At 41.4% G+C, this 24739-nt stretch overlaps 1 protein-coding gene across 2 annotated transcripts in view; it reads left to right on the top strand.

The window, feature by feature from the left end:
• The window catches only part of LOC116853900 (protein artichoke-like), a 202093-nt gene that overhangs the window by 112762 nt on the left and 64592 nt on the right, over positions 1–24739 (top strand). For both annotated transcript variants that reach the window (XM_032835230.1, XM_032835229.1), the window contains exon 2: positions 21345–21432. The gene's annotated coding sequence lies outside the window, so the exon portion shown is untranslated. The remainder of the gene's footprint in view (positions 1–21344; positions 21433–24739) is intronic.

Raw genomic sequence — 24739 nt, 5'->3', positions numbered from 1 at the left:
ACTTTTTATTTCGCGCCGTACATTCTTGTCTTACGACGGAAGATGCAAATGCAATCGTCGAGGAAAATATCCCACGTGTATGCTCGGAAGCGAATTGGTGGAGACTATAGACATGTAAAATAGACATTGCGCATTGCTGTAGAAGGAATGAAGTCAGCATTAGTGAAAGAGGCCAGCATTAGAGAGTGTAAAATGTTTTCCTTGTTTAAAACTGGGTCTAGTCGGTGAGGAAAACGAAGGAGGAGAAGTAATTACATGATCTCAAGGCGACCTCCCTTTCTTTACACTATTCTCTAAAGTACAATCAATGTGTTCTTCACTGTAATGTTATACTTATCGTTGATTCAATTGCAGGTGTAGCCACTGCGATCAATAAAATCTCGCTGAAAGAATCAATTAACAATAGTGACTATCCTTTTTATTGCACTTTGCGGACACAAATAGTGCCACTGCAAGTAAGATAAGGCATGGAAGTCGTTACTTCCACCATTATAAACTCAAAAAACTGGATCAGGTGTATAATGAATTCGTGTATTGCAGACTTTGCAGTAAAATTCTATTCCCACACTGGTCGAAATTAGTGAGAAATAAAACGGTGCAGTGAGAGCGCGCGGAGAAAATTTTTTATAAAAATTACTATAAAACTTTGCAACACCGAAAAATAGATCGACATTTCGCAATAACTGACTATTCTTTCGTTTCATACGTGCTACTTATTCTCCAGGAACTGAAATGTTTAAAAGTCTGCCATATTTTCAGCGAAACTTGCTGTGTTTTTAGCAAAATTTACTGTACTCAAAAAAATATATTTGTGGTATTTGTAACTATAATAGAGAAATAATTACTATAAACTATGGTCAAGAAAACTGTTTGTTATTAAATTTTATTATAATGTTAGTAATAATAATGTATTTACATACATGTTGCTACTACCATTTTCGTGTCAGAACAACTAGGAAACATGATTGAGACCAAAAATAATTATAATCTTAGATCAACCATTTTTTTCTTTCAACGTATGTTTTTTAAAATAGACTTTACATTACAAATCCAAATGTGCCATTTTCAAATACACAGACAGGATAATTTGACAGGAGCTCTTCTCATGTGTTTTTTATTATTTCAAGTCATGTCATTTAACACGTTTAAGACGTAACAATTATAACACGTTTAAATGTATTAAACGTACTAAACGACGTGACCTAAAATAGTACGTGACCTAAAATGTAGGAAGGAATTCAGTCAAAATAATAGATTTGGATTTACGGTGTACTGACAGACTATTCCTGCTTTATTAGAAATATCGTAAAATTGAAAAAAATTTATTTGAAAAAGAAAAAACTTAAATATTCTCTCCATACGTTTTTTATTGAAAACCAGTGAATACTCACTGAACATTGGTGAAATAGCTCTTCTATTGATTCAATCAGGAACGTTTTTACTGATTCGAAGAGAATATGTTTTACTTTTTCTCTGTCTTTCTTTTTGTTTCTCCTACATCCCTTCCTTCTAAAGTACCGTGTGACAGAGAGAAGCATTCGGCTTAACAGATTTCTGTGCTTCAACCTTGTCATCGGCCGTCTCCGGTAAGAGTGCGCAGTCTATTCCACGGTGGAGACGCTTTTTCCCGACGAGTCTCGTCGTATGCATCCGGTATCCAGTAGGAGAATGATTTTCCCGCGGGATTCCGAACACGTTCCGAAACTCGTTGAAAAAGTAACTCGACCAATTCGGCCTGGAGTGCACGCGACGATAAATCCGTCGGTCGCGATCGCAAGACAACGTTCGTAATCGTTACGCCGACGCTGGCTGATGTCAGGCCGAGTTAATGAAACATTTCTCCGACGTATTACGCGAGGGTAGGAGCTCTGTCGTCCGGAAAAGCATAGCGAAGCGTTCGCGAACTCGAGACTGGCTAACCGGCGCTATTGTTGTCAGACGGGCCTCAACGTGCGAACGAGCGCAGCTGACGGCGATTCTGCAATTTTCTAACGGCGCACGTCTACGCACGCACAAGCTTCTACCTCGGAATAACGATCGCCATTGATAATTAAGAAAGTTCCATCATAGCCGGAAGGCTTCGATTTTCCCATCAGCTTCGGCCACGGCTACGCAATGGCCGCGTCGTGTCGACGCGAATGAAATTTAAACGAAGCCTCGCGAGTTACGTGAATAATTCTGTTGAGCACACAAACGCGCGCGCGCGCCCGTCACCGGCGGTGGCGTTAATAAATTTTTTATCGTTAAGGGGATGCCAAAGTGGGTAATGAACTCGGAAAATGTCGATAACGTAGAGACGATCGTCACTAACACGATCATACCGTCCTTCTCGTATTTCTTGTACATATAGATCTTATACAAACTTACGTGTGTGTGTGTGTGTCTATGCTCTGCCAAGCTAGCAAAAAACATGACCACGCATATGTGGAAATCTTCCCTTACAAGAAAGCACCACTGGCTGTGATAGATTGGCCAATAATAAATTATTAATGCTCAGTAGTTTTATTAATCACACGAATAATCGTATCGAGTAAATATTCGACTGACAGCTATCAATTTGAGATATCAATTTGAAAATTTTGTATCGTTTTCGTCACATACGGAGCAATGCTCCAATTCATGATTGCACGTACTTTCAGTGTGTAAAAGCACTTGTAATTCTGTGCAATCAATACGCGACAGACGTAAACTTTGCAGAGAAAAAGTCAACATTTTGTCGATGTGAAATGTATGGCACCTTAAGCTCGTTACTTCGGTCCTCTCGGCCGTTCATGAAATTCTCATCGTTCAGAATTCCCGACGTGAAGCAGCTCATTAAAAGCGACACACGAGTTTGATCGGCGTTTAGACGCGAACTCGCGTCAACCGTAAATAATACACACCGGCTCTCGTTAATTAAATAGAAAATCATATTATTAATATATCCCTCAGCGGAAGACTGGTAACCGCATTGTTAAACGCGGGCGCCGCGCCGAAATTCTCGCCGAAAAACGAGCTAAAAGTCCGAAAATATATTTCCGCAAGCCGTTGTTACGGCTGATCGGATTATAGGAGAGCTTTCCGCTACACGCGCAGATTACGATACATAGCCGCGTAATATTGATATGCCATGTTATCGATGGTATCGCATTCGCGCTGGGCAACCGCACACTCGCTAAATCACCGAGTGAAACAATGCATTCGTATTCTCCCCGTTAAAATCAATTAGAGCGGTACGTAAGCATCCCCGGCCAATTCGTCGCGCAGTTTGTGTTTGCGCTTACCTTACTAACTTGGTAATTAACCGCGCGTTTATTAACGCGGAGTGTTTTACCACTAATTACGCCGCGATACAACTCCGCCTCGTTGAAAAAATACCAAGGATTTGCGACACCGCGATATCGAGTGCATTCCGCGTAAGCTCCTTTTGCAATCGATTCCGTCCATCTACGATATATATGTATACGATATATATTGTTTCCGTCTCTATATATTTTTTACACTTTTGCTCAATACCACACGCGGAGAAAAACGACTTTGCAACTGAATTTTCTGCGTTACTTGGGGATCTCGCAGACGAGAACTCGGTTGTGGGAACAGAAAGATTTCCGTAGGAGGTTTCTACTCAGCCAATTACTCTCAGTTATTTCAATCGAGTTTTAATGCAGCTGAATGCTCGGACGAATATTTTCGGTCACAATAACAGAGATATTATTTCTTGTCAGCGAGTTTTTTGTCTGGCCACCATTCAGCTGCACGAACCGAAATTCTTTTTTTCTCCGCGTACAGAAAATATTTTTTTTTTTGTATTGAAATTAAAATATTTGGACCGTACGATATGGTTGGCGCATTACTATATTTTTTACTTGTGTAAAATACAATGTGTATTAGTGAGAAAGCAAGACACACAAGAGTACCAGTTTAAATTTGTAGGTTGCGATTACCAAACGTTCTGTTGATCCCGTCTTCACCAAATTTCGGTAACCATATAATAACCAATTGTTCGTTTCGACGACAAAAACCTTTTCTCGATACGCAGCAGCCAATTCCTGGCCGAGCAGTCGCAACTGTGCATCGGCGGGGCATGAATTTCTCGCGTAGCGCCCAACGTTGGCAGTATAATATCCGTCCGAGTTTCGAAATCAGACGAGTGATACCGTTTGGACAAAGCGACGGCCTATACAGAAACTCCGTGCGATATTTTTCGAGGAAAGTACCCTCGGAACTTTGCACTATACGCGGCGGAAACTCCCGACACCCCCTTCCTTATCGAAATGCGTTTCGGCGTCTCCACGCGACAATACATTCCACGTGTCGTAATCGTGCGAAACGTGGAGGTGTGTCGTTGCAAAAGGTCGTGTGTACGCGACGAGCCCGAACACATGCTGCGCGAGATGGCGAGAAGATTGGCGTTTGTTTCCCGTTCGTTTCCCGCCGATTTTTCGCCGAGATACGGGCGTTTGTTTTTCCAGGATATGCCGTTCTGGACGTTGCATTGTAACCGCAGACTTCACAACTGCCTTCAACATCGACGGCGCGCTCGGCTGAAGGGAGCGCCGCGCAACGTTGGATGCATCCAGTGCTACAACCGCTTGCTGAGCTTATACAACTGATTGGTTTGTGCTTTTAGATCTTGACGGAGTCTGAAAGTAGTATATGCGCCAATCCAAGAGTTCACTGAGCGCTCAGTGAACGATGTAGCGCTGGATGTGCCTACATTGTCGACGAGTCCCTGTCAAACGATTCACCGCTCGTCGACTTCACCCTGCGTAAAAAAAAACGTGGCGGCCTAGGATGGATTGCATTTGAAAGCCGAGACTGCCCCACTTCCAATCAGAGAGCGAACATTTCTCTATATTTATAAATTGCTTTATTTTATTTAACTCTCCGATAGGCGCGGTATCTAATAGATATATAGTTTCATATATCAAATTTCCAATATTTTCCCTATTTTTACAATTCCTAACAATTTACAGTTTTTGGTAATCATTAGTGTTTTATTATTGCAGCCGAAAAACCTATCAATATCTTTTATTAATAGGTTTAACATTCGAAAAACATCTGTTTTATCATACATGCATTAAAGATTATAAACATGAATATATTATATTTACGAGAAAAATTGACTTGCATCTCTGAAATATCTTGCTTGTTTGAGCTTAAAATATCAGATATTATAATGACAGATTTCTAGTTTTTTACTTAAATTCTAACTTGACAAAAATTACTGATTGAGATGTTAAAAAGAATAGGAAAGTCCTACTAAAGGTATGAAAAGATCCCGTATAGGTGTTTCGTTCATTTTATTTATAAAAAATATCGATACTTTGAAATTAAATAATTTCGTTTTTATTTAACAAATCAATAAACTTTTCACGTCAACTCACTAAATCTGTGATTAAAAGCGCGGTTTCAATTCTGATTGAAACAAATCGGGGGACATGAAACGAATGGCATTGTAGATAATGCAATCTTGCAGATATCAGACATAAAATACAATCATTAATTTAATATATTTAATATTCTTCGCTCTCTCTTCGTTTACATTATCGTTATATGCTCCGACTGTATAGGTATTTCACGTTTTCCAATTAATACTGAATTCAAATCTCAGAATTTAAACGTGACGGACGTAACCGATAAAATTAAATGTCTAATTTCACGGGTCAGAAAAGCATAATGGGTAATCTCATGGTCCCGACCATCTCTTCTCTACTTAATCTCCAATAAAACTCTCCTCGCTAGATACATCAAGAGTAATTTGCATCATCCCGCGCGCGAAACTCCTCGGAAAACAGGCGGGCTGGAGCCCGCGCGAGAAACGCGGCGCATTAATTACTTCGTTTCGCAACCCCTTTGGCTGTCGCTCAAAGGGACGGCGCGCGATACCTCGCGAAGGCAAAGCAAGAAAATCTCAAGCGCAGCTAACGGACCTTTCGCTTATTTCGCTCGGCGAAAGGCGCGACTGCGGGAAATTCGGGAGGGTGGCGGTGAGTAACGACTTACGACGATGCGGAGGATTCCGAGGAATGACGCGCGATCCATTTCAAGACGTCAAAGTTCTGCGTACTAATTATGCCATGGTCCCGCATCGTCAACCCCCGCAGCAGCTCGTCGTCTCGGAACGGGCTGGCGACGGCGGCGGACGCGAAAAGAGAATATTTCTACGCGACCGCACTGGAACTCTCGTTATTGTATATTGGGTTGACCCATAAATTCGCGCTGATTTTTGTCTTGTTGGCATTTGCACGGTCGTATTAGGAGGATAGTTCCACACAGAGTTGGTATGCTTTGATAACTGCCACTTCAGAGCATATTTTATGGTGTAAGTGTACAATATATTTAAAAGAGTACACTTGTCTTTGTTGCTTGAAAATAGAAGGCGATAATAATTTTCTGGTGCGTTATGCTTTCCTACTTTTGTGAAAATTGTTGGAGTTTGACTGGGATATTTAACCTCACCACTATATTCACCCGACATCGCCACCTCCGATTATCATCGCTATTTCACTCATTAAGGAATTTCCTTGACGGCATAAACTTCGCTTTCTTAGAAGATGCAAAAAGTCATTTGGAATGTTTCTTCGCAAAAAAAACGTGAAAATTTTATGAACAGGCAATTCTGAAATTACGTGAAAGATAGCAAAAGATTATCGAACAGAATAATTTGTTAAAATTGCGTTTTCAACAAGAAAAAAGCATTTCAGTTTTAAAAACTTATGAATTAACTCACGAATTTATGGATCATATACAGAAGATAATTGTCCATATCACTGTACCTTTCTATCAGTGTGCTTTTCTATTTAAATAAAGCAATAAAAGAAAAACTGGCACAAATAAATAGAAAAAGTTTTTTTTTAATAAATATTTTTTTTTTTAAGTTAAAATATTCAACTTAGTAAAAAATACTTTTTCTATTTAGTTGTGCTAATTTTTTATGACTTATTTAAATACAATACAAAGGCACACTAACAGGAACAGGAACACTAGTATATATGGACAGTTATTCTATATATATAAATTTTATTTGCTAGCTCCGAAAGCGGAGCTCTCCTGCTGCTACTGTTGCGTTCATACAGCCACACGTATCGTATATCGATCGTAATAAAAGTCGACGTCATTTGAGTTTCTGGCACCACTATGTTAATGATAACCGACTCGACGGCCGTAAAATTAGTTTCTGATTTCATTAAAGCGTTCGACTAGGGCGGAGAGGCGAGAGGGAGGAAGGGGGACCTCAAACTGCACCTCGCCGGCCCGCATCTCGCGTCGGATGCGGGCCAGATATGCGCCCGTTGCGGGAACAAAAGCGTGCGCGGTCTCGCGTATCGGCGCGGATTGCGAGTCATATTCGCAAATCCGAACTTCCTGCAATATATTTGCGGTGCGCGTGGCTGGCGTTAAGTTACGCCGTATACGTATGAAAATAACGCGAACGTCACGCGCATTTAACGTAAAGCATCGTCGTGTTTCGCGACCGTGTTTCAACGTGCGAGAAAGATAGGGGTATCTTGTCGAGAGACGCGGACAATGACAGCGAGGGAAAGGAAGGGTGAAAGTGGAGAGAGAAAGAGAAGGGAGGGGGGTGAACGCGCGGTCGAGACTGATGCGAAAAACGTCACTGTGTTTTTGCGGAAGCCCGCGGGAATAATATAGCGGAAATTAATATTACAATATAATACGATCGATCGATCGGTCGAAAAAGCTACCGTGTTTTTCCGATTTCGCGCTTTTGAAAAATTGTAAATTCCGGCCATGCATGTTTTTCATCTCAATTTTCGCATCGCTGAGTTATTCTTTTTTTGTTTTTTTTCTTTTTTGTGGTTTAAGTTATTTTCTAATTGTCGATCGTCAAGGCCCGTTAATTAACAGTTAACTTACTCGTTACTTGAAACTTGTCTCAAGTGAATAACTCTTACTCAGATTTGAATTTAAAATTAGATGTGAGTTTTTTTCCAGTCGAGTCGCAACTGCAAATATAATGTCACGAATGTCATATGATTCAAATAAAATAACTCTGGTACAACCCCTTGAAATTCAGATCTGAGTACTTCGCGTGAGATAAATTTCAAGTAAGAACTGTTAATACGGACCTTGTGTGATTATACGTTGAATTCTTTATTCTCCATGTAGGTCAAAGGTAATGTTACGTAATTTCGCTCGACTACGGAAAAATTTGGCAATTATGTAAAAATCTTGAGTGTAGCGAATTCCCTCTACTCTTATCAGCCGCCTTGTCCTATTTTCTGAAGAAGGTATAATTCAGGAGTTAAGGGATACTTAAAATTCAAAAGTTGGAAAGTTACCTCACCATATACTTATTATAGCGATGTTGTAGGCAACCAAAAGGGAAAACGCACAACTCCGACTCGACAATCATTTAGTTCTGCGAGTCTGTTTGCCTGTTTAAATTATCGCGACACGTCGCGCGCGCTAACATACGCGTCGACGGCATAATTTCAGCTTGCATCCTCGCAAACGAGGAAACGAGGGTAGCCGAGCATATGCAACGGTTATCTACACATTGCGATTAGTAACAGTCGCGCGATCGGAGAGGCTTAATTTTCGCGTTGAACGTCGATATCTGAATTAGAATTATTTGCAAACAGCCGACATCTCTGGCGCTTCAGGCAAGTTGGGTGTCTCGTTGCCGCGATTACGATGAGCAGGAGGATCGGGAGAGAGGAAAATAGACAGATATATATAGATAGAGAGAGAGAGAAGGGACGAGAGAGTGAGAGAGAATTGTAACTCCAACAGCGAATTAATTACGCGCGACATTATCTCGTTTCCAGCTTCGGATGTACGGGGTGTGTAGACAGTTCGGCGCGAGAGCTTCGACGAGGGGTTTCCACCCCTCCCTACGCGTTCCCCGTCGCCCAAGCTGGCTCCGGCTTCCCCGCCTCGCGCGTTCCGCTACATATTTGATTTATCTGGAAAGTTGTTGCCCCGGGGAGAGGGCATGTACGCGAAAATTGCTTCAAAAATACGCGCCAACCTTTCCCCCGTCGTTCCCGTTTTGTTCTTACACGCGTACAGCGTCTACTGTGCGTCTCGGCTACTGTCTGTGGCGCGAGCATGAAACATCCTCGAGAATACGATGCGACGTCGCGCTCATTAATCATCGCCATGCCGTGAAACATCTTCAGCGGAATTTCTACCGCCACGAGAATGCCGCGTCTCAGAAACATCGCGGACAGATCCGCGCTTATTTCGCGGAGGAATTAACGAGACGCTCGTTCGCGTTGGATGTAACAGTGTAAACAAGCTCTACTTCCGCGTATCATCAGCGCTATCGGTTTCATGCTGTACGGTCCGTGAGTTGACGGCAAGTTCGAGATACCTTTATTACGCGTTAACCCCGCTCCGCGTTATCGAAGCCGGTAAAACGTCTTCGCTGTCCGGCCAACTTGCTTGGCGATTACGGGTCGCGTTTTCCAACGCGCAAGTAATACGGTTTAATTCTAGAGCGCCGTGTGACACACGTCAAGCGGCCGATGGGACGCGGGATTGTGACAGATCTTCATTGTTACAGAAATATCCGACGTAGAGCAACAATGTGTCACTGTCCAGATTCCAGATTACCCGCGCAAGATAGCAAAACCTACGAGAGAGGCGCGCGCGCGCGCGCGGCGCACACATAAACCGCACGCCACGATCAACGAGAACAAACTAATTTCGTATCTGTGTTCGGTCCACGCAAGCAGTTATCTGCGCGCGGCGATCTTATCGTTTCCCGTTTGTATTAGGATTTGCGACGCGCTGCAGGGTCCTACGTGTTGTATCTCACGACGCCTTTCGAAAAGTTGCTGCAGTACACAGTTTTATTCGAGGTCGAGACGAGACGCAAAAGCGACGGTATATATGCATGTAGAAATATTTTACGCGCTTTATGGTCGCGCATATGCGAGAAACGGTTATAAAGGCTGCATCCGTCCAAACGATATGACAGAACACGCGCGCGCGCACGAATTCGCGAGATCAACGTAACAACAATGAATAATCGGGCGTTGAGTTTCGTATCCTGTATTGCGCGGAACAAACGTTAAATGTAATAGTCAGCGAGAACGAAATATACGATATCTCTAATTAAACTATTGATATTTTGAAATATCGAGCATCTATGCGAGGCACAATAGACAATATTGGAGAGATTTAATATTTGTTAATGACGGCGCACACGCGCGCGACAACGCGCGAAAACGCGCAAATTTCGATACTTTACGTTTCATCGTTTTGTGTGTAATTTACGAGCGACACGTATGTGATTGAACGAAACTTCTCATTTGATTTTTGCCAAATAAATCAGCTGAAACAATTGGAACGGCAAAGAGAGAGAGAAGCACGCGAACTATACTTCCTTCCTACTTAGTCTCCGGTTTTCTTTCTTAGTTTGCGAAACTCTCATTCGGTATCAAAGCCAAATGTCGGGTAACGACCGAGTGAAATATCTTTCTTTTAGTCCCAGGAGCTTGAAACTCCACGGCTCCACTTTCACTGTCCGAAAAGTCGCGAGTAATAAACTTCAAGTCCATCCCAATGAATCTCGCTCACTTTCCGATCGGAAATTTATCCGACTTACATTAGAGAAATTCTTAAACGTTCAGCAGATTAATTTCGTCACACATTAAGAGTAAATGCACAGTGCAAAGGACGAACCAAGTCTCTGGCTTGAGCAAATTTGTTTGTGTCAATTTGCAATCAAATAAAAATAAATAAGAATTAAATCCTTTCAGCGATCTGATGTAGAAATTTTTAATTAAACGTGAAATAAAAATGTAGTGCAGGTATATGCAGTTATTAAAGATTACTTTGAACCTTATTTGTGGAATATAATTTTTTCGTAAATAAATTTTATATCCCACGAATTTTCAATTATCTCTTTCTCAGTATATAAGCAATTCTATTTCTGAATGGTAGATTAAGTAAATCAGACGATAAGTATATTGAACTAATGACTTTAACAATTAAACGTTTACGAGATTTGTTCAACCAAAAACAAATGCCGAGAAGCAAGAACGTTTAAAAAAAACTAACGCGATAAAAATAAGCAAAGCAAGACAAATATTTCTATTTCAAGGATGTCTTGAAATAGAATAGTCTTATAGCAGATTCTAAATTTCAACTCGAGGAGCTTTCAAGAATAAGTCCTGTTAATAATTTATATATATATGTAATTCTGATTCTGTTATTTGCTACATCATCTTTCGTATATTCATTATTTAAATGGAATCGTACAATATAATACTCATTACTCGACTAAAATGATGTTTGGATGTAAAGATCATGTTTTTATGTGGAAGCATGTGAGTTAATAAGATTTATCGAAAAGTGATATTGAGCGTACATTTACAATTCAACTTTCAAATACATCCTTCTTAGACTCTCGGTTCGCTCGCAATTATTAAAAAGCAGTATCGACAAACGTCTTGTATGCGGAAGTGAAAAATTGCAAATCGGAAAATCGTGTGTGTACTGAGCTAGAAGGTTGTGTTTCCGTCTTTCCTTCTGAGTTACACTCCTAATTAATGGCGACAACCAACCGAGACATCGAGGGGGTTTCAGAGTAATTCTTTCTTCTTCTCCATTAATAAGTTCGCTCGGAGGAAGTAACGCACGGTTGTGATGTTCGATCAACTTCTCGTGCAACTCGGAAAACTCGATCAGAAGAAACACGCTTCCAAGTTATAAAATGCAATATTGAAAAATTTAATTGAAAACGGAAGGCGACCAAACGGCACAATCCGATGATGCATTCCAGGCAGATTTTTAGTTTGAAAAGCTATGTAACCAATATCGTACATAAAACAATACTACAAAATCCTTTTTTTCGCTATCGACCATAGCTTTACAACTTAATATATGCCTTGGGCAACCAACCGGGAAAAATCCGCTTTAAAACTAGGCGTTCTGAAAAAAATACCTCCGTTATGAAAAAAAAACATATAAAAAGATAAAATGAAAAATATTGCGCATAGTATTCGCATAACTCGCGTGATTTCGCTGCGCTATATGTAACGTTATTCAGCAAATAAAAATTCGCTCGCTCATCTACCGTAAGCATAAGACGCGAAAGCGACTCGTTCTCGATATTAACTATTTCACTTTGCATTTGGCGTCGCGTACACGGTCGAGACGATAAGCCCGGCCGGCAGTCTCAGAGGGAAAGTAGACAAGGCCCATAATTCGTAAGTTTTCCGAAACACATGCCACCGTGTCTAGCGGGCTGCCTGGCTGGCTGGCTGGCTGGCTCTGGATGAGCATCTGTCGCGAACTTCTCTCTCCGTAACGAAGCCGCTTTGGAATCGCGCGTCGCCCTGTGTGCATAGAACGCGAGAGCTATGTGTCATCATTGGCGCACGTGTGCTCCAAGAGTATATTAGTCTCATTTCACCGATGGACATTTCCTCCCGGTCCACGAGGTTCATCCGGCAAAAGTGGCCGTGTCCGTCCACGGCGTGGCATGATCGCTCGTGAAATACGACGCAAGTCGAGCTCCGCGCTGTATATCGTACTAAATCACCCCGATGCACTGTCCGTACAGGCGACAGGCCTCTTTGTGTCTCTTTATAGCGCCAACATACTATTAACCTTAGAACACCACGCTCCTTTCCAGTTCCAATTTCACCATACTGGCTGTAATGTAATACCCAGCCACTCTTTCAATATTTTCTCGAAAAGTGAATTTTTTTAACATATTTTATTTTTTTAAATAACAAGAGGTCAGGAATGCGCCTATATCGGTAATTAGGTTTTATAAAAAAAAATTTATTTTGCAAAAAAGCCGAATGGAAATTCTCTTAATCACGAAAATACTGTTTGCCTGAAAATTTGTAATTCTTTTATAACGCCGTATTGTATAAAACCACAAATTGCCATTTGTGGAAAATGGAGCATATAACTCTTCAGAAAAAAATGTGAAACAGTGATTTGAAAAGAGTACGTTGCTTTAACGTGAAGGATTTTAACGTCAAGACTGGTCTCAATGCTGTTTCCTACATCTGCTAAACAACAGATTGAGCTGCGGGGACAGATGGGGTAGTTGTGGAGGGCGAAGGCAGAAGTTTCCCTACCTTCCAATCTCGCGATCCCCTACCTTATACTATATAGAGCGCTTCAACAATAGCATAGGTGTGTTACACCCAAGTGTGGTATTGTAGTAAAACTATTTCGTTAACTACTGGTCGCAGTTACGCGCGAATAATACCGCGTGGATCGCGCGTTGTGTATATGTGTGTGCATAAAGTACAACCTGACTGATTATTATGTAAAACAGCGCGAGTTTTAATATCTCCTCGGGAAATTCCGAGACGCGTAAAAATCATCGGCCCCCTGTTAATCGAGAAGCGAGATCCTCGGTCGAGGATAGCCGAGTCATCCTTGCTCCACAGCACTTCCAAACTATCGAGGATGCCATCTTTGCTTCGTAAAGCAGTCTACATTGCGTTATGATAATAGCGGTATGAATAATATACGCGTCATAGGCATAGTAAGAGCATATTTGTCACCCCGCATGTGTACCCAGCGATGGGGGCTACGTACGCCGGATATTGGTTATCAAGAACGGCCATAATCATATGGAGGTCTCGCCAACACTGCTATTTCAGCATCCCCCCGGTGTGGTTTCTTTGTTTACTTGAATACGTAGCGTGTTATACCCTGCATATAAATTTCGTGTCCCGTTTGTATGTGTGTGTATGTGTTACACACATTATAAATACATATTATATTATATATTATATATTATACGCTTTTCTCCCAACAATGTTTATGAGATAATTGGAATTTTTATATTTATGATACGTCGCGTGACATTTACGCGCACACGATCGCACTTAGTCGAGGATTCCTCATAAATAACGAAAAGCTCTCTCTCTGTCTCTCTCTCTCTCTCTCTCTCTCTCTCTCTCTCTCTCTCTCTCTCTCTCTCTCTCTTTCTCATTTTCTTTCTCTCTAACTATTTCTGTCTTTCCTGCGAGGACGGGAATTAAAAGAGATCCCAAACGTGGGAGATTGCTTTCGATCTCCACCGGTACGCGAATAAAACGCACGCCGCGTGAAATTACGTAACATGAAACACGCCGGCGAAATGTTCCGCGGACGAAAAGTGAAATCGAACCTTTGAGATTCGGATAGCTCGGCTACGCCGCTGGATATTCGAATGCGAATCGATAGATCCGAGAGTTTCGCCGTCGAAGATATGAGACCCGGGATGAAATATTCGTAGAGGAAAGCAAGACAAAGCTTATGCCGCATCAGTCGATGTAGAGCACAGATGTCGGTGACGTACGACCACACCGATTTCTGCACTTCGCCGACTGCGGAAGGCTGAGAAGGGCTTTTGCTGCAGCTATCGATACGGCGTGACACATAAATGTTCTAACGACCTCTCCGTTGCCGGACACGTAACGGGAGGTTCTACGGGCTGTCCGAAGTTTACAGATGCGAGCAACAAATCGCCTAACGAATTTATCGTGAAAGTAAAGCCAAGTGTATCTTTTGCCGACCTGATATCTGTCTATCAGTATGTCGACAGAAAGATGCGTTCGGATATATAATTTTAAACAATCAGGCCGATTATCATGTTTTATCGATTTCCGCTGAACGAAAATCTCGAGCTGCGCCAGTAATTTTTGTATTAGATTTTCGCACTAAATTCATTAATTAAAATGGAAATTTCGTGTAAATTTTTCTTTTCTCAGAATTTCACTCAAAAGCGCGAGGCGAAAGCCGAAAGGTAGGACGATAATTCAAATAACTGCACAAAGGGAATTTTATAGCAAAATATATAATTTTGTAATACGAGCAATGGATCGAAATTTGCATTTGTAGTGAAATTTGTGCCTTGGCAAGATGAGCCTTATTGACATTTCTATTTCTGGGCTACTGAGAACACAATCGAAAAGAAACAATAATAATCCTTATAATAATCTTTCCGTGTGGGGAACTAAATACAAAAGCCGTCGCAAATTATGCGTTACGTTGCCAATTAAACGACGACTTCGTTACCTCACACAAGAGATAGCATATCTATATTCACGCTGGTACTACCAGAGATCTCCTCTAATAATCCAGAAATTAGCCGTCACAGCCACGCCCGTTTCCCGTCACGTGCAACGTGGCGACAATTATTATCTGGTAACTAGGAACTAACCGTACAACGTTACCGATCAGCCGTGTAATGAATACATTTGTAAAACGGAGTAATCGCATGCGAAGGAAATTCCACCGTAACTGTGTCGCCTGATTAACAATATACAAACTTTTAATGGGCTGCGCTCGCGCGCGGCCAACGGTCCACCGACACACGTAGAAATGGCATACACAGAAATTCTACGTAAATATTGCATACGCGCGCATAAACGGATTATTATTAATCATATTTCTGCCGATAATAAGCTTCTCTCTCTCTCTCTCTTTCTCTCTATTTATCTATCTAACTCTCCCCCTCCCTTCCTCCCTCCCTCCCTCCCTCCCCTCAGTCTCTCTGTCTCTCTGTTTCTCTCTCTCTTTCATATAAGAATACAAAATTATTGACAAAATTAGCAGGAAACGTAGGCGAAACAATCCCGGGTCTCGATCGATCACGCGAGTCATTATCATTAATTGATAATGAGTGCGAGCGTCCCAACGTCATTCTTTATTCTTATCCGCGCGCCACGCAAATGGACACACCTGTAGCGACTGTTGAAGCGTGAATTTGATCCGTATTTCCGTATCCGTGCACGCTACAACACTCGGTTACAGCGCCGGCACGGCTTAGAGGGCTGGAGCAGAATTCCTATCTCGCGAGCGACGTCCCCCCATTTTCCGAGGGAACAAAAATGGCTCTTCTCGACGGACTTGGTAAAAAGGAAAAGCGAACGCGCGCGGATGTAAATCCCGCTGTAGGACACGAATAAATCACCGAAAAAAAAACTTTTCCAGAAGTTCATTCGACCACCCTCCGTCCGACATTTAGCGAAGATAAAAGCATTCCCCGACTTGTACGAGCGCGCGCGAAAAGAGAGAGAAAGAGAGAGCTCGCCTGTCTTGCGTTTTCGCGTGAAAAATCACACGGTGACCGCGCGCGCATTGCAATTCGCGAGAAATCCTTCATTCTTTCTCGTCTCCGCGAATTTCTCGATATTAAACAACCTGATCGTGATCTCGTCGCGTATTTTCATGTCTTCTCTCGGTTTTCTGTTCCGATATCTTGCCTGGAGCGCGAATCTCGCATCGCTATCAATCCTTTCATAGACTTTACGGCGCGCTTTCGAGGCGGAAAGTCTTGTCACTGCTTCTGATTGGCAGCGCGTCGGAAAGAACCGTCAGCGAGTAAGGACCTGTCGTCACTTTTTCTTTTCTCTCGCCGTTCTTCTTACGGACGTTCGAATGAACCTTCCGCCGCCGCGAGTGCGATTACCATTTTATCGAGTCTGATTTGCGAGCACTTTACACGAACCTTGTTACTGCGTGGGCATTGTGAGCGAAGAGGCCTGCATTCGCCAACGTTGTCGTCGCTCCATTAAAAGTCTGGTCGGACTTTGCTTGGAAACGCGCATCATGAATATCGAAACGATACGATGTTTCGTCAGCATACGGAACGTAACTTTAGATACGAACTTTTGCATATAGAAATAACGTAAAATGATATCGCGTTTGAGATCACTTTTCAACCTCGTCTCGATTTCACCGTGTTATTTCATAATGACAGATTCTCTGAACGAATCAAAGTCGATCTTTTCCTATTAAAACGTCAAGGGAAATCATTGTCTATCACAATTTCCAACTTTCAATATTGCATGTCTTTCTCTGAGGCACAAATTAAAACTTCATTGAAACGTATTTTGCTGAAACCAATTAAGTTTGAAATTAACTGGTAGAAACTAATTTTCCTATTTGATTATTCCCTAAAGTTTGGTTTGCGGAAAACTCTGCTTTTTCGATCGCTGCTGATTCGAAGGAAACTGTTGCCTTGACATTTTCGCTAAAAAGAAATCAATTGCAAATTTATTGAATTATTTAAGTTAAATTAATTAAAAACTCATTCGTGAAAAAAGTAAGAGGAGGAAAAGTGGGGCGCGTTATACGTACGATTGCATTCGCAGTTTTACTTACACTTACAGGTGTGCGTGACAACGATTAACCACTGTCCAGCGGGTATCCGCATAGAAATTTCTTGGTATTTTCCCAAATTTCCAAATACAAGTTAGATTCCAAACAAAATGCCCAACTTTGTCCCAAAATAAATTATCTCTTTACAATATCAATTAAGAATCTCATTTTTGTCAAACATGAGTTCTTTCTCTAGAATCAGAAACAGAAATATTAACAAAACTCGAACTTTTTTAAGTGTTTCCTGCATCAGTTTTATTAATGCAATAAAGACAAATGTTTTCTTTGGCTTACATCGATGTTAAAACGCAAAATAATACATTCTCATTTTATATGGAATATAAAATACATTTATACATCTAAGAATAATTTATACATCATATATAAAATACACGTGAATATCAAGAATAATTTATACATCATATATAAAATACATTTGTACATCTAAGAATAATTTGACGACTTCATACATTTGTAAGTCGAAAAAATTTGTTGGATGTATATATATATATATTTTTTTTTTTTTCTTAGTTTGAATTACAATTTTTCTTTATAATAAATTTTTTAGCAAACACTGAGTATTTATTCTTTACAAGTATGTGTATGTATATATACTTGTAACGAGTAAATGTTTAAAGTGTTCCATATATTTCGCTCAATTTTAGTTTAAACTAGTATTATTTAATTAAATAATAATTTATTTAAGTAAATAGTATTTTAAACTATAAATCAAAAAAATCGTTGGGGAAACGTTGGGTATGAAATAGAATCTGTCTGGGTTTCCCACCTAGATTCGCATGTTTAAAACATTACACTTCTAACCTGCATAGATTTAGAATTTATGATTACTGTAGAAAATCGGGCTGAATCTCAATTAAATCTCAAAGTATTTTCTATGCGGATGAAAGTGCAGGAAAGGGTCGCATCGGAAACACATACCCCGCAAAATAAGGACATCTTCCCCGATTGATTATGGATGCAACGGGATATAATGGGTAAACAAGCGTGTGCCGTTGAATTTCAATTTCGTGAGTCGATCAATGTTTACCGGCGTCTCACTGTTTCAGTATCATGAATTCTCCGGATGTTTACACGTAACGCGTGTGTTCACAGTAATTCCCAAATAAATCGATTTCAATCATAAGCGGCAGTCGGATCACATTGAAGAAAACTTTCGGCAAACAATCATTTCATTATCATTGGTGATTAATGCAAACACATGCGGTACACGATGCGTCGTTTACACGAGCAATTCCAGTCTCGCAATTATTCCAATCGCAATTTCAAAACACTCACCGATAAACAGGATATGGCGAAATTGTTACGTTTCCTATTTGGAAACGTTTGTCCTATTTGGACAAATTTAGAAAAAGAGAGAGAGACACGCTTTTCTGCACGTAACAAAACAACGCTTGACACAAAGGTCAAATCTTCGATTTCCAATACATACAGCTCCAAAAATAGAATTTCCGTTTTCTGTAAAGGCAAAGTCGAAAGAGCAAAATGTTTTTTTGGCGCATCCGTTTCATTCAAAGTAGACTAAATCGAAATAATGTTTCCGTACTTCTCCCTCGTGACGTAAATTTATGTATCTATACACGCGCGCGATTACAGTAGGTCTCCTTTACCACACGACAGTACGTTTATCATTTGAATAAGGTAAGTGGACCGCGGCGAAGTATCTGCCGCGTGTAATTGTGCCGAGCGGTTAATAGCAAGCTTCATTGTCGTCGAGACAGAGAAGATACGAGGATACAGCAGCATCCTATCGCGTCACACTATAAACTGCGAGTATACTCGCGTAACTTCGTCACGGCTCGTTCAAAGACGAGGGCCGCTAACGAGTGAGATGGAAATGAGCGCGAAGTTTAGTTCACGAGGAATCCCTCCCCGTGTCACGTCCGCTTTATAACGGTAATAAAGATACGAGGCTAGGTTTGAGCGCGTTTCTTCGCGCCGTCACGATGACGTGACGCTACCGGTAGCTTCGCCGCGAGAGAGAAAGAGAGAGGGAGAGTGTACTTCGCTCGGGGAAAACCGCCGCGAGCCAGAATTTGCCGGCGGCAATCAAGCGTAATTGCGCGCGGAAATGCAAAACATAATCACCGGTGGAATCCTATTTTTCTGACCTTCCGAGCGCCCGAGGTCGGCCGGCCGACCGTGCAAGATTCGTAATTACGCCACGTAATTACCAGATAACAGATAGGCGGGCAGGCGATCCTCGTTTTTCTTTCGCCACATGTCTGGAAAACGTGCCGCGTCATTGGGTGCAAAGCACCATGCCGCTCCTTTAAATCTTCCGGCGCTACAGAAAAAAGGTGCATTCCGCTAAGCGAATTTTAAAACGACACCGAGTACATCAGCGAGAGAGAAAATTTTAGGAGGTTGATAACGTAACTTTACGACCACTTTAATTGATAAGACGTTGATAAAAGCGCTCTTCCCTTGAAAGAGAAGGAAGAAACAAAAGGAGAGGAAAGATTATCCGTGTTTATGAAAATATTAACTATATTAACTTCTCGAGCGTACAATGGTGGCGCAAATTTGCATCATCGATTTCTATAAAAAGTGATCTCTTCGAGATACAATCGAATGTATATCAATTTTTCATTTTTTCGTTACTTTCTCACCGATTTTTATACCATCATCGTCAAATCTTGAATCTTTTTTTTATGTCAAAAAAAGTAAAAATTTAAAATTCATCCATGAAATCGAACGGTAAATCCGCAAATAAATGCTGGCGCTGCAAATTTGCACCTATACGCCCTATTTGCTATATGCCCTTGATGTTTTCCACCGGTTGTGTGCGCTCGAAGGATTAATACCATGTAGCCAGTGTTAATTTATGTAAACTAACTCAATATTAATATTAATCATTCTTTGATATACAGCTTAGATATCTAATTATTGTTACGCGAAGATATCAGTGAAGCTCGTCAAAAATGCCGAACTAAGTCGGACCGTCGAGTGCTCTCTCTCTCTCTCTTTCCCAGAAGAATATTTTATACCAATGAAAATTACCTTCATCCCGTAGAGTGATCGAACTCGGTTCGTCCGCCTCACCGACTGATCGCACGCGAACTTTTCCAACGGCTCACGGGGCTGTCCGATACGTCGATTCACGCGAGCCCGCCGATGATTAGCGTCGCCCGGGCCGTGTTCCGCGTGAAAATCCGATTAGACGGTTTAAAATCGATGGTGACCGGCGCGTGGGGTCCGCTCGCGATGGATACGAGCCCTGTGCAGGGCGGCGCCGGTGGTGTGTGCGTGTTTGAAATCGGTCAAAGGGGTGGATAGTGTGCGGAGGCGTAGATGCGGAGAGGGAGAAGGGAAGAGGAGAGGAGAGGAGAGGAGAGACGGACGTGCGAGCCGGCGGCTTGCAATTACCATTCATTACTTTGTTGGGGCCAATTGACATAACTGATTGGTATTCGGCACCCACACCACCCTCAAAGGACCCTACCGAGCGTCACGAAGGGAGCTAATGTAGTTACCTACGTCTGCGCCGCGGGCTACACACGCCTCTGATGCATGGCCACGGCGTAACTCGGGCGCGCCCGCTCACGACGTCGAATGCGCGGAGTTAAATCACGAGTAAAGTACTCTTTCGAGAATTAATACGATTTCGGTGGGCCAAGCGGAACGGATACTACGGATCACGCGCCGGGACTTGATACACGCGCGACGATATCTGCAGTATATCGTTCGATAGAGAGAGAGAGAGAGAGAGAGAGAGAGAGAGAGAGAGAGAGGTGGATGGTACGTGTCCTTCCTCGTTTCTCTCCTCCGTTTTATCGCGCGTTTTATACCTCCTCTCCTCCTTTTTCGCTATTTTTCAGCGAGCGTAACCGGCTGTTCCCGCTAATTTCAGAACGTGCCGGCCATTCTGCCGATCTACGGGTCCGCGCACGGAGGACTCTCAAAGCCCGTTGATTCCGCGTTATCACGAAGAAACGACGTGCGAAATTTCATCCGCGCTGAAAGATGCACGACAGCGGCGGTTTACGCGTAGCCGCGCGCGACGTTAAAGCTCATAAGCTCCATCAAGTATTTATAATTTCCGCACCGGTGAATTTTGCACAGAGAGAGAGGCTCACTTGTTTATCGCAATAACGGAGATTTATTGAGGTAACTGCGCAATTATTCATGCGATCTTAGCGCGATTCGCATTACTCACTGTAGCGTATAAATAAACATTTTTTAACTGACTCCGACAAATTTAAAATAAATAAACTCTTGACGCTTACGGCGTGTTTCTCTCGTTGCAGGATCTCTGCGCAGAAAAATGGCGTCGCGACACGGCTGTCCTGCGTAACGCGCATCGGCGGCTATCGACGTGAAGGCGCACAAAGCGAGGTAAACACGAGCGTAAACAACCACGGCGTAATTGCTTGAAAAGTAATATCTACCTCACGGTTATTATGCATGAAGTGCGTGTCGCGCACGTAACGGAACAAATTACACCCACTGTGTGCATCCGAAATACTCTTTCGCGTAAATCGCACATTAAATTGTGCGTCACGCGAATTCACATTTTCCTTTTAGTCAACCCGCTGAACAAAAATAGAGAACGACTCAAAGTGATTCATAAATAAAATATGCGAATAAAAATTTCATACTCTCCGTGAAGTGACGACTTTGCATACGAATGTCTAAAGTAACGGATATCTAAAGGACGTTCAAAAGAAAAAAGAGGAAACAAAACAGAAATATGTCGTCTAGACACTTGCGTTGTCCGGATTTTGTCAACACGACTCCTACAAATGGCAACTTTCATCGAGAGCTTGTTTCTTCCCGGAACGCGAGACCTAATCGACTATCGTAACTCGAAACGCTTTTTTCTTCCTTGACCAAGCAACGTTTCTACTAAATAGGAGGAGGTGTACACGAGGGGTGGAAAGTCAACTGATAAATAGTTCCTAATGCTTCCTCGCGTCGAGTTTTCTTTCCCCCGTGGTACAACGTGCCGAGTACACTCACCTCGGCAGGAATTTCGGGTTCGCTTTAGCTCTCGGGGTACTCGGTAAGAGAAATTCTAACTTGCCGTTAAGAGAAGCGAGGCGAAAAATTCTGCTTCATTGCGAACGGATGACATTTCCTTCCGTGAGAACGCCCACGGTGGCGTTTTCGCATTCCTTATCGCGGCGATGTTGAACCATCGTCTCTGTAGAAAAACCCTCTTGGAAAACTCGTGGAATGAGGAAGCGATATTTAAAAGAGCTCTTGAAATAACGCTCGCCGCGCGATCATTCCGCGCGGCTACGTATCGCGCTTTTGGAAACGTGCAAAATACGTCTGGGAAATGTAGCGCGACGTCTTCGGGTGCAACAGGCGTGCAATTGTTGAGCACACTACTTATTCCGGAAAAATATCCTCGAATTGGAAATACTTGTCGCGCCCGCGATATCGGCACATGATTAGCGTGATTACCGACTCGATTAAACGTTTCTGTCCGTCTATAGAAATCTCATTCAATGAAGACCTTCTCTCCTCTCGTTAATACCGCTGCGAGATTATTTATTTTGTCAAAACTCAGCCAACGTTACTCCGTTTGTCGCGCCGAGATAAACACCGGGGCAAATCAAGGCATTGTCACGAAACGCGGTACAACCCTGAGAGTAGCACTGTGTTGCGCATCAATGACTACGTTTACACGACCCACTTTACGCCGGCTTAGTGTACCGACTTAGTGTACCTCGAGTGTTAAGTGTGATACAAACCGTAATTTTACGTCGCGACCGCTGCGCCGAAATGTAATTACGCGCAGAAATATGATTGTAAAGGCCTGTGCAAACGTAAATGCTCGGCGTCTGTGAGTCGGCAGATATCCACAGTGGATTGAATCACGATTCTTTCAAATGCAGATCAATTGGAAAATGAAAGACAGCGATGACGTCACAATAGCGCACAATGTATCTTCAGCTCTTTGCGTTCCAAATACCAACTTAATCCGCCTGGCTTCGAGAATTTCAGCATTCTACACGTGCCAACTCAGTTGACAGTAACAATAAAAAATTGTGCCAAATTCAAATGAAATGACAAACCACAATGGATTGTTGACGAATACATTTTTTTACTTTGGTTTGATAGTATTTATGAGCAAACCGTCAGTGTCACCAAAAATGTATAGAACACAAAGAAATAAATCAATCTCGCGACACAATGTAGTGTGTATCTCAAGGAACACGAAATGTTTCGATGATATTTAACTTTTAATTATTTTTGGTCGTAATATCGGTCGATGCGTACTTATCTTTCTCGGTTTCAAGACAAACTGTTTCATAATTTTATAAAAGTCAGATTCTTCTTAATTTAGGATCACTAGAATACAAAAATGTTTTTTCTATCATGCTAAATTTTTTATTTGCATATATATTTTGCGATGCAGCCGACTGTCCGGTTTCAAAGCTGCTAAGATAAAATTTTCCACGCATTGATCAATGGTCCAGCATGCTGGGCATGCAGTTTTACACACTTCAAGCATAAAGAGATCATGGGCCTGGAAAAAATGTCCAGCCTACTGGACACCAGAACTCTGAAGAGATTATAAAGAATAGAAATCGCTCCGCGACACATCAATGTCTGCATAAATGAAATATTGTCCTATAAAGGAATGTTGGAGTCGATAACGAACTCAAACAATTTCAATAACGTAGGAACAATCGTTACTGATACAATCACGCCATTCTTTTCGTATTTTTTGTACATATAGAACTTATAATGTGTGTTGCTTTGTTTTACCATATTCAGTGAAAGACCTAACCATGTATATGTGTAGAAATATTTCTGTAAACTTTTCCGATATTTTTAAGCTTCTTCAGATTCGAAGGAAAATTCGGATGTAAAGGTACAGTAATGTTCTTTAAAATTTTTCTGTTTGATTTATCTACACATTTTCGGCATTTTCAAGTTGCGGAAATTTTGAATTAGGCAAATATTAGACTAACTAACAGCTTGAGATTTTATATTAAAATTTCTTTTTTTATTTTCGTCACATATTGAGCAATGTTCCTATTTATTTTTGCACATACTTTCATTGCGTAAAAGCATTTGTAATTCCGTACAACTAATACGACGTAAATCTTGCAGAAAAATGTCACTATTCTGTCGGCAAAATTTTCAGTTTCAACATCCCCTTAACCGAACTTAAAAAGAAAATTAGCAGATATTTATTAGTTGCGCGATTTTTACACAAAGAAGATGTTGAAAGCAAACAAATAACTTTAATCCGTAACAGGTACGGTACTTTTTTAGTCAAGCTACAGATACAGTGAGCTCCAATGGACTCCAATAAATTTTTGCCATTTTCAACATGATAATAAAAGATAGAAAGAAAAACGCTTTATAATTTGAAAATAATACTTTACGAATATTATATTACAACTAGACTGTATAATAACAGTCTTAGCTTTTCAATAATCTAAAAGAAAACGTTAACTGATTATAAAATGAACACAATGTGGACAGTGTTGAAATAAAATACATTGAAAGACAAATAATCGGAAAAAGAAAAAAAATTATGTTTTAATCTAAGTGCACAAGTTATAGATTATATAAAAAATATAAACAGATATTATTAAATTAAATACAATATTAAAATCTTGGAGGGTTTTTAAATGCAATTGTTGCAGATAGTGCTTGCACATTTGGTGCATATTGGTTC

The sequence above is a fragment of the Odontomachus brunneus genome, unplaced genomic scaffold (genome assembly GCF_010583005.1).
Source record: "Odontomachus brunneus isolate Ranch 3 - 2012 unplaced genomic scaffold, Obru_v1 Obru_scaffold_007, whole genome shotgun sequence".
Classification (NCBI taxonomy): Eukaryota; Metazoa; Arthropoda; class Insecta; order Hymenoptera; family Formicidae; genus Odontomachus; species Odontomachus brunneus.
The sequence above is the reverse complement of the archived record's forward strand: the minus strand, read 5'-3'. Positions and strand labels throughout refer to the sequence as shown.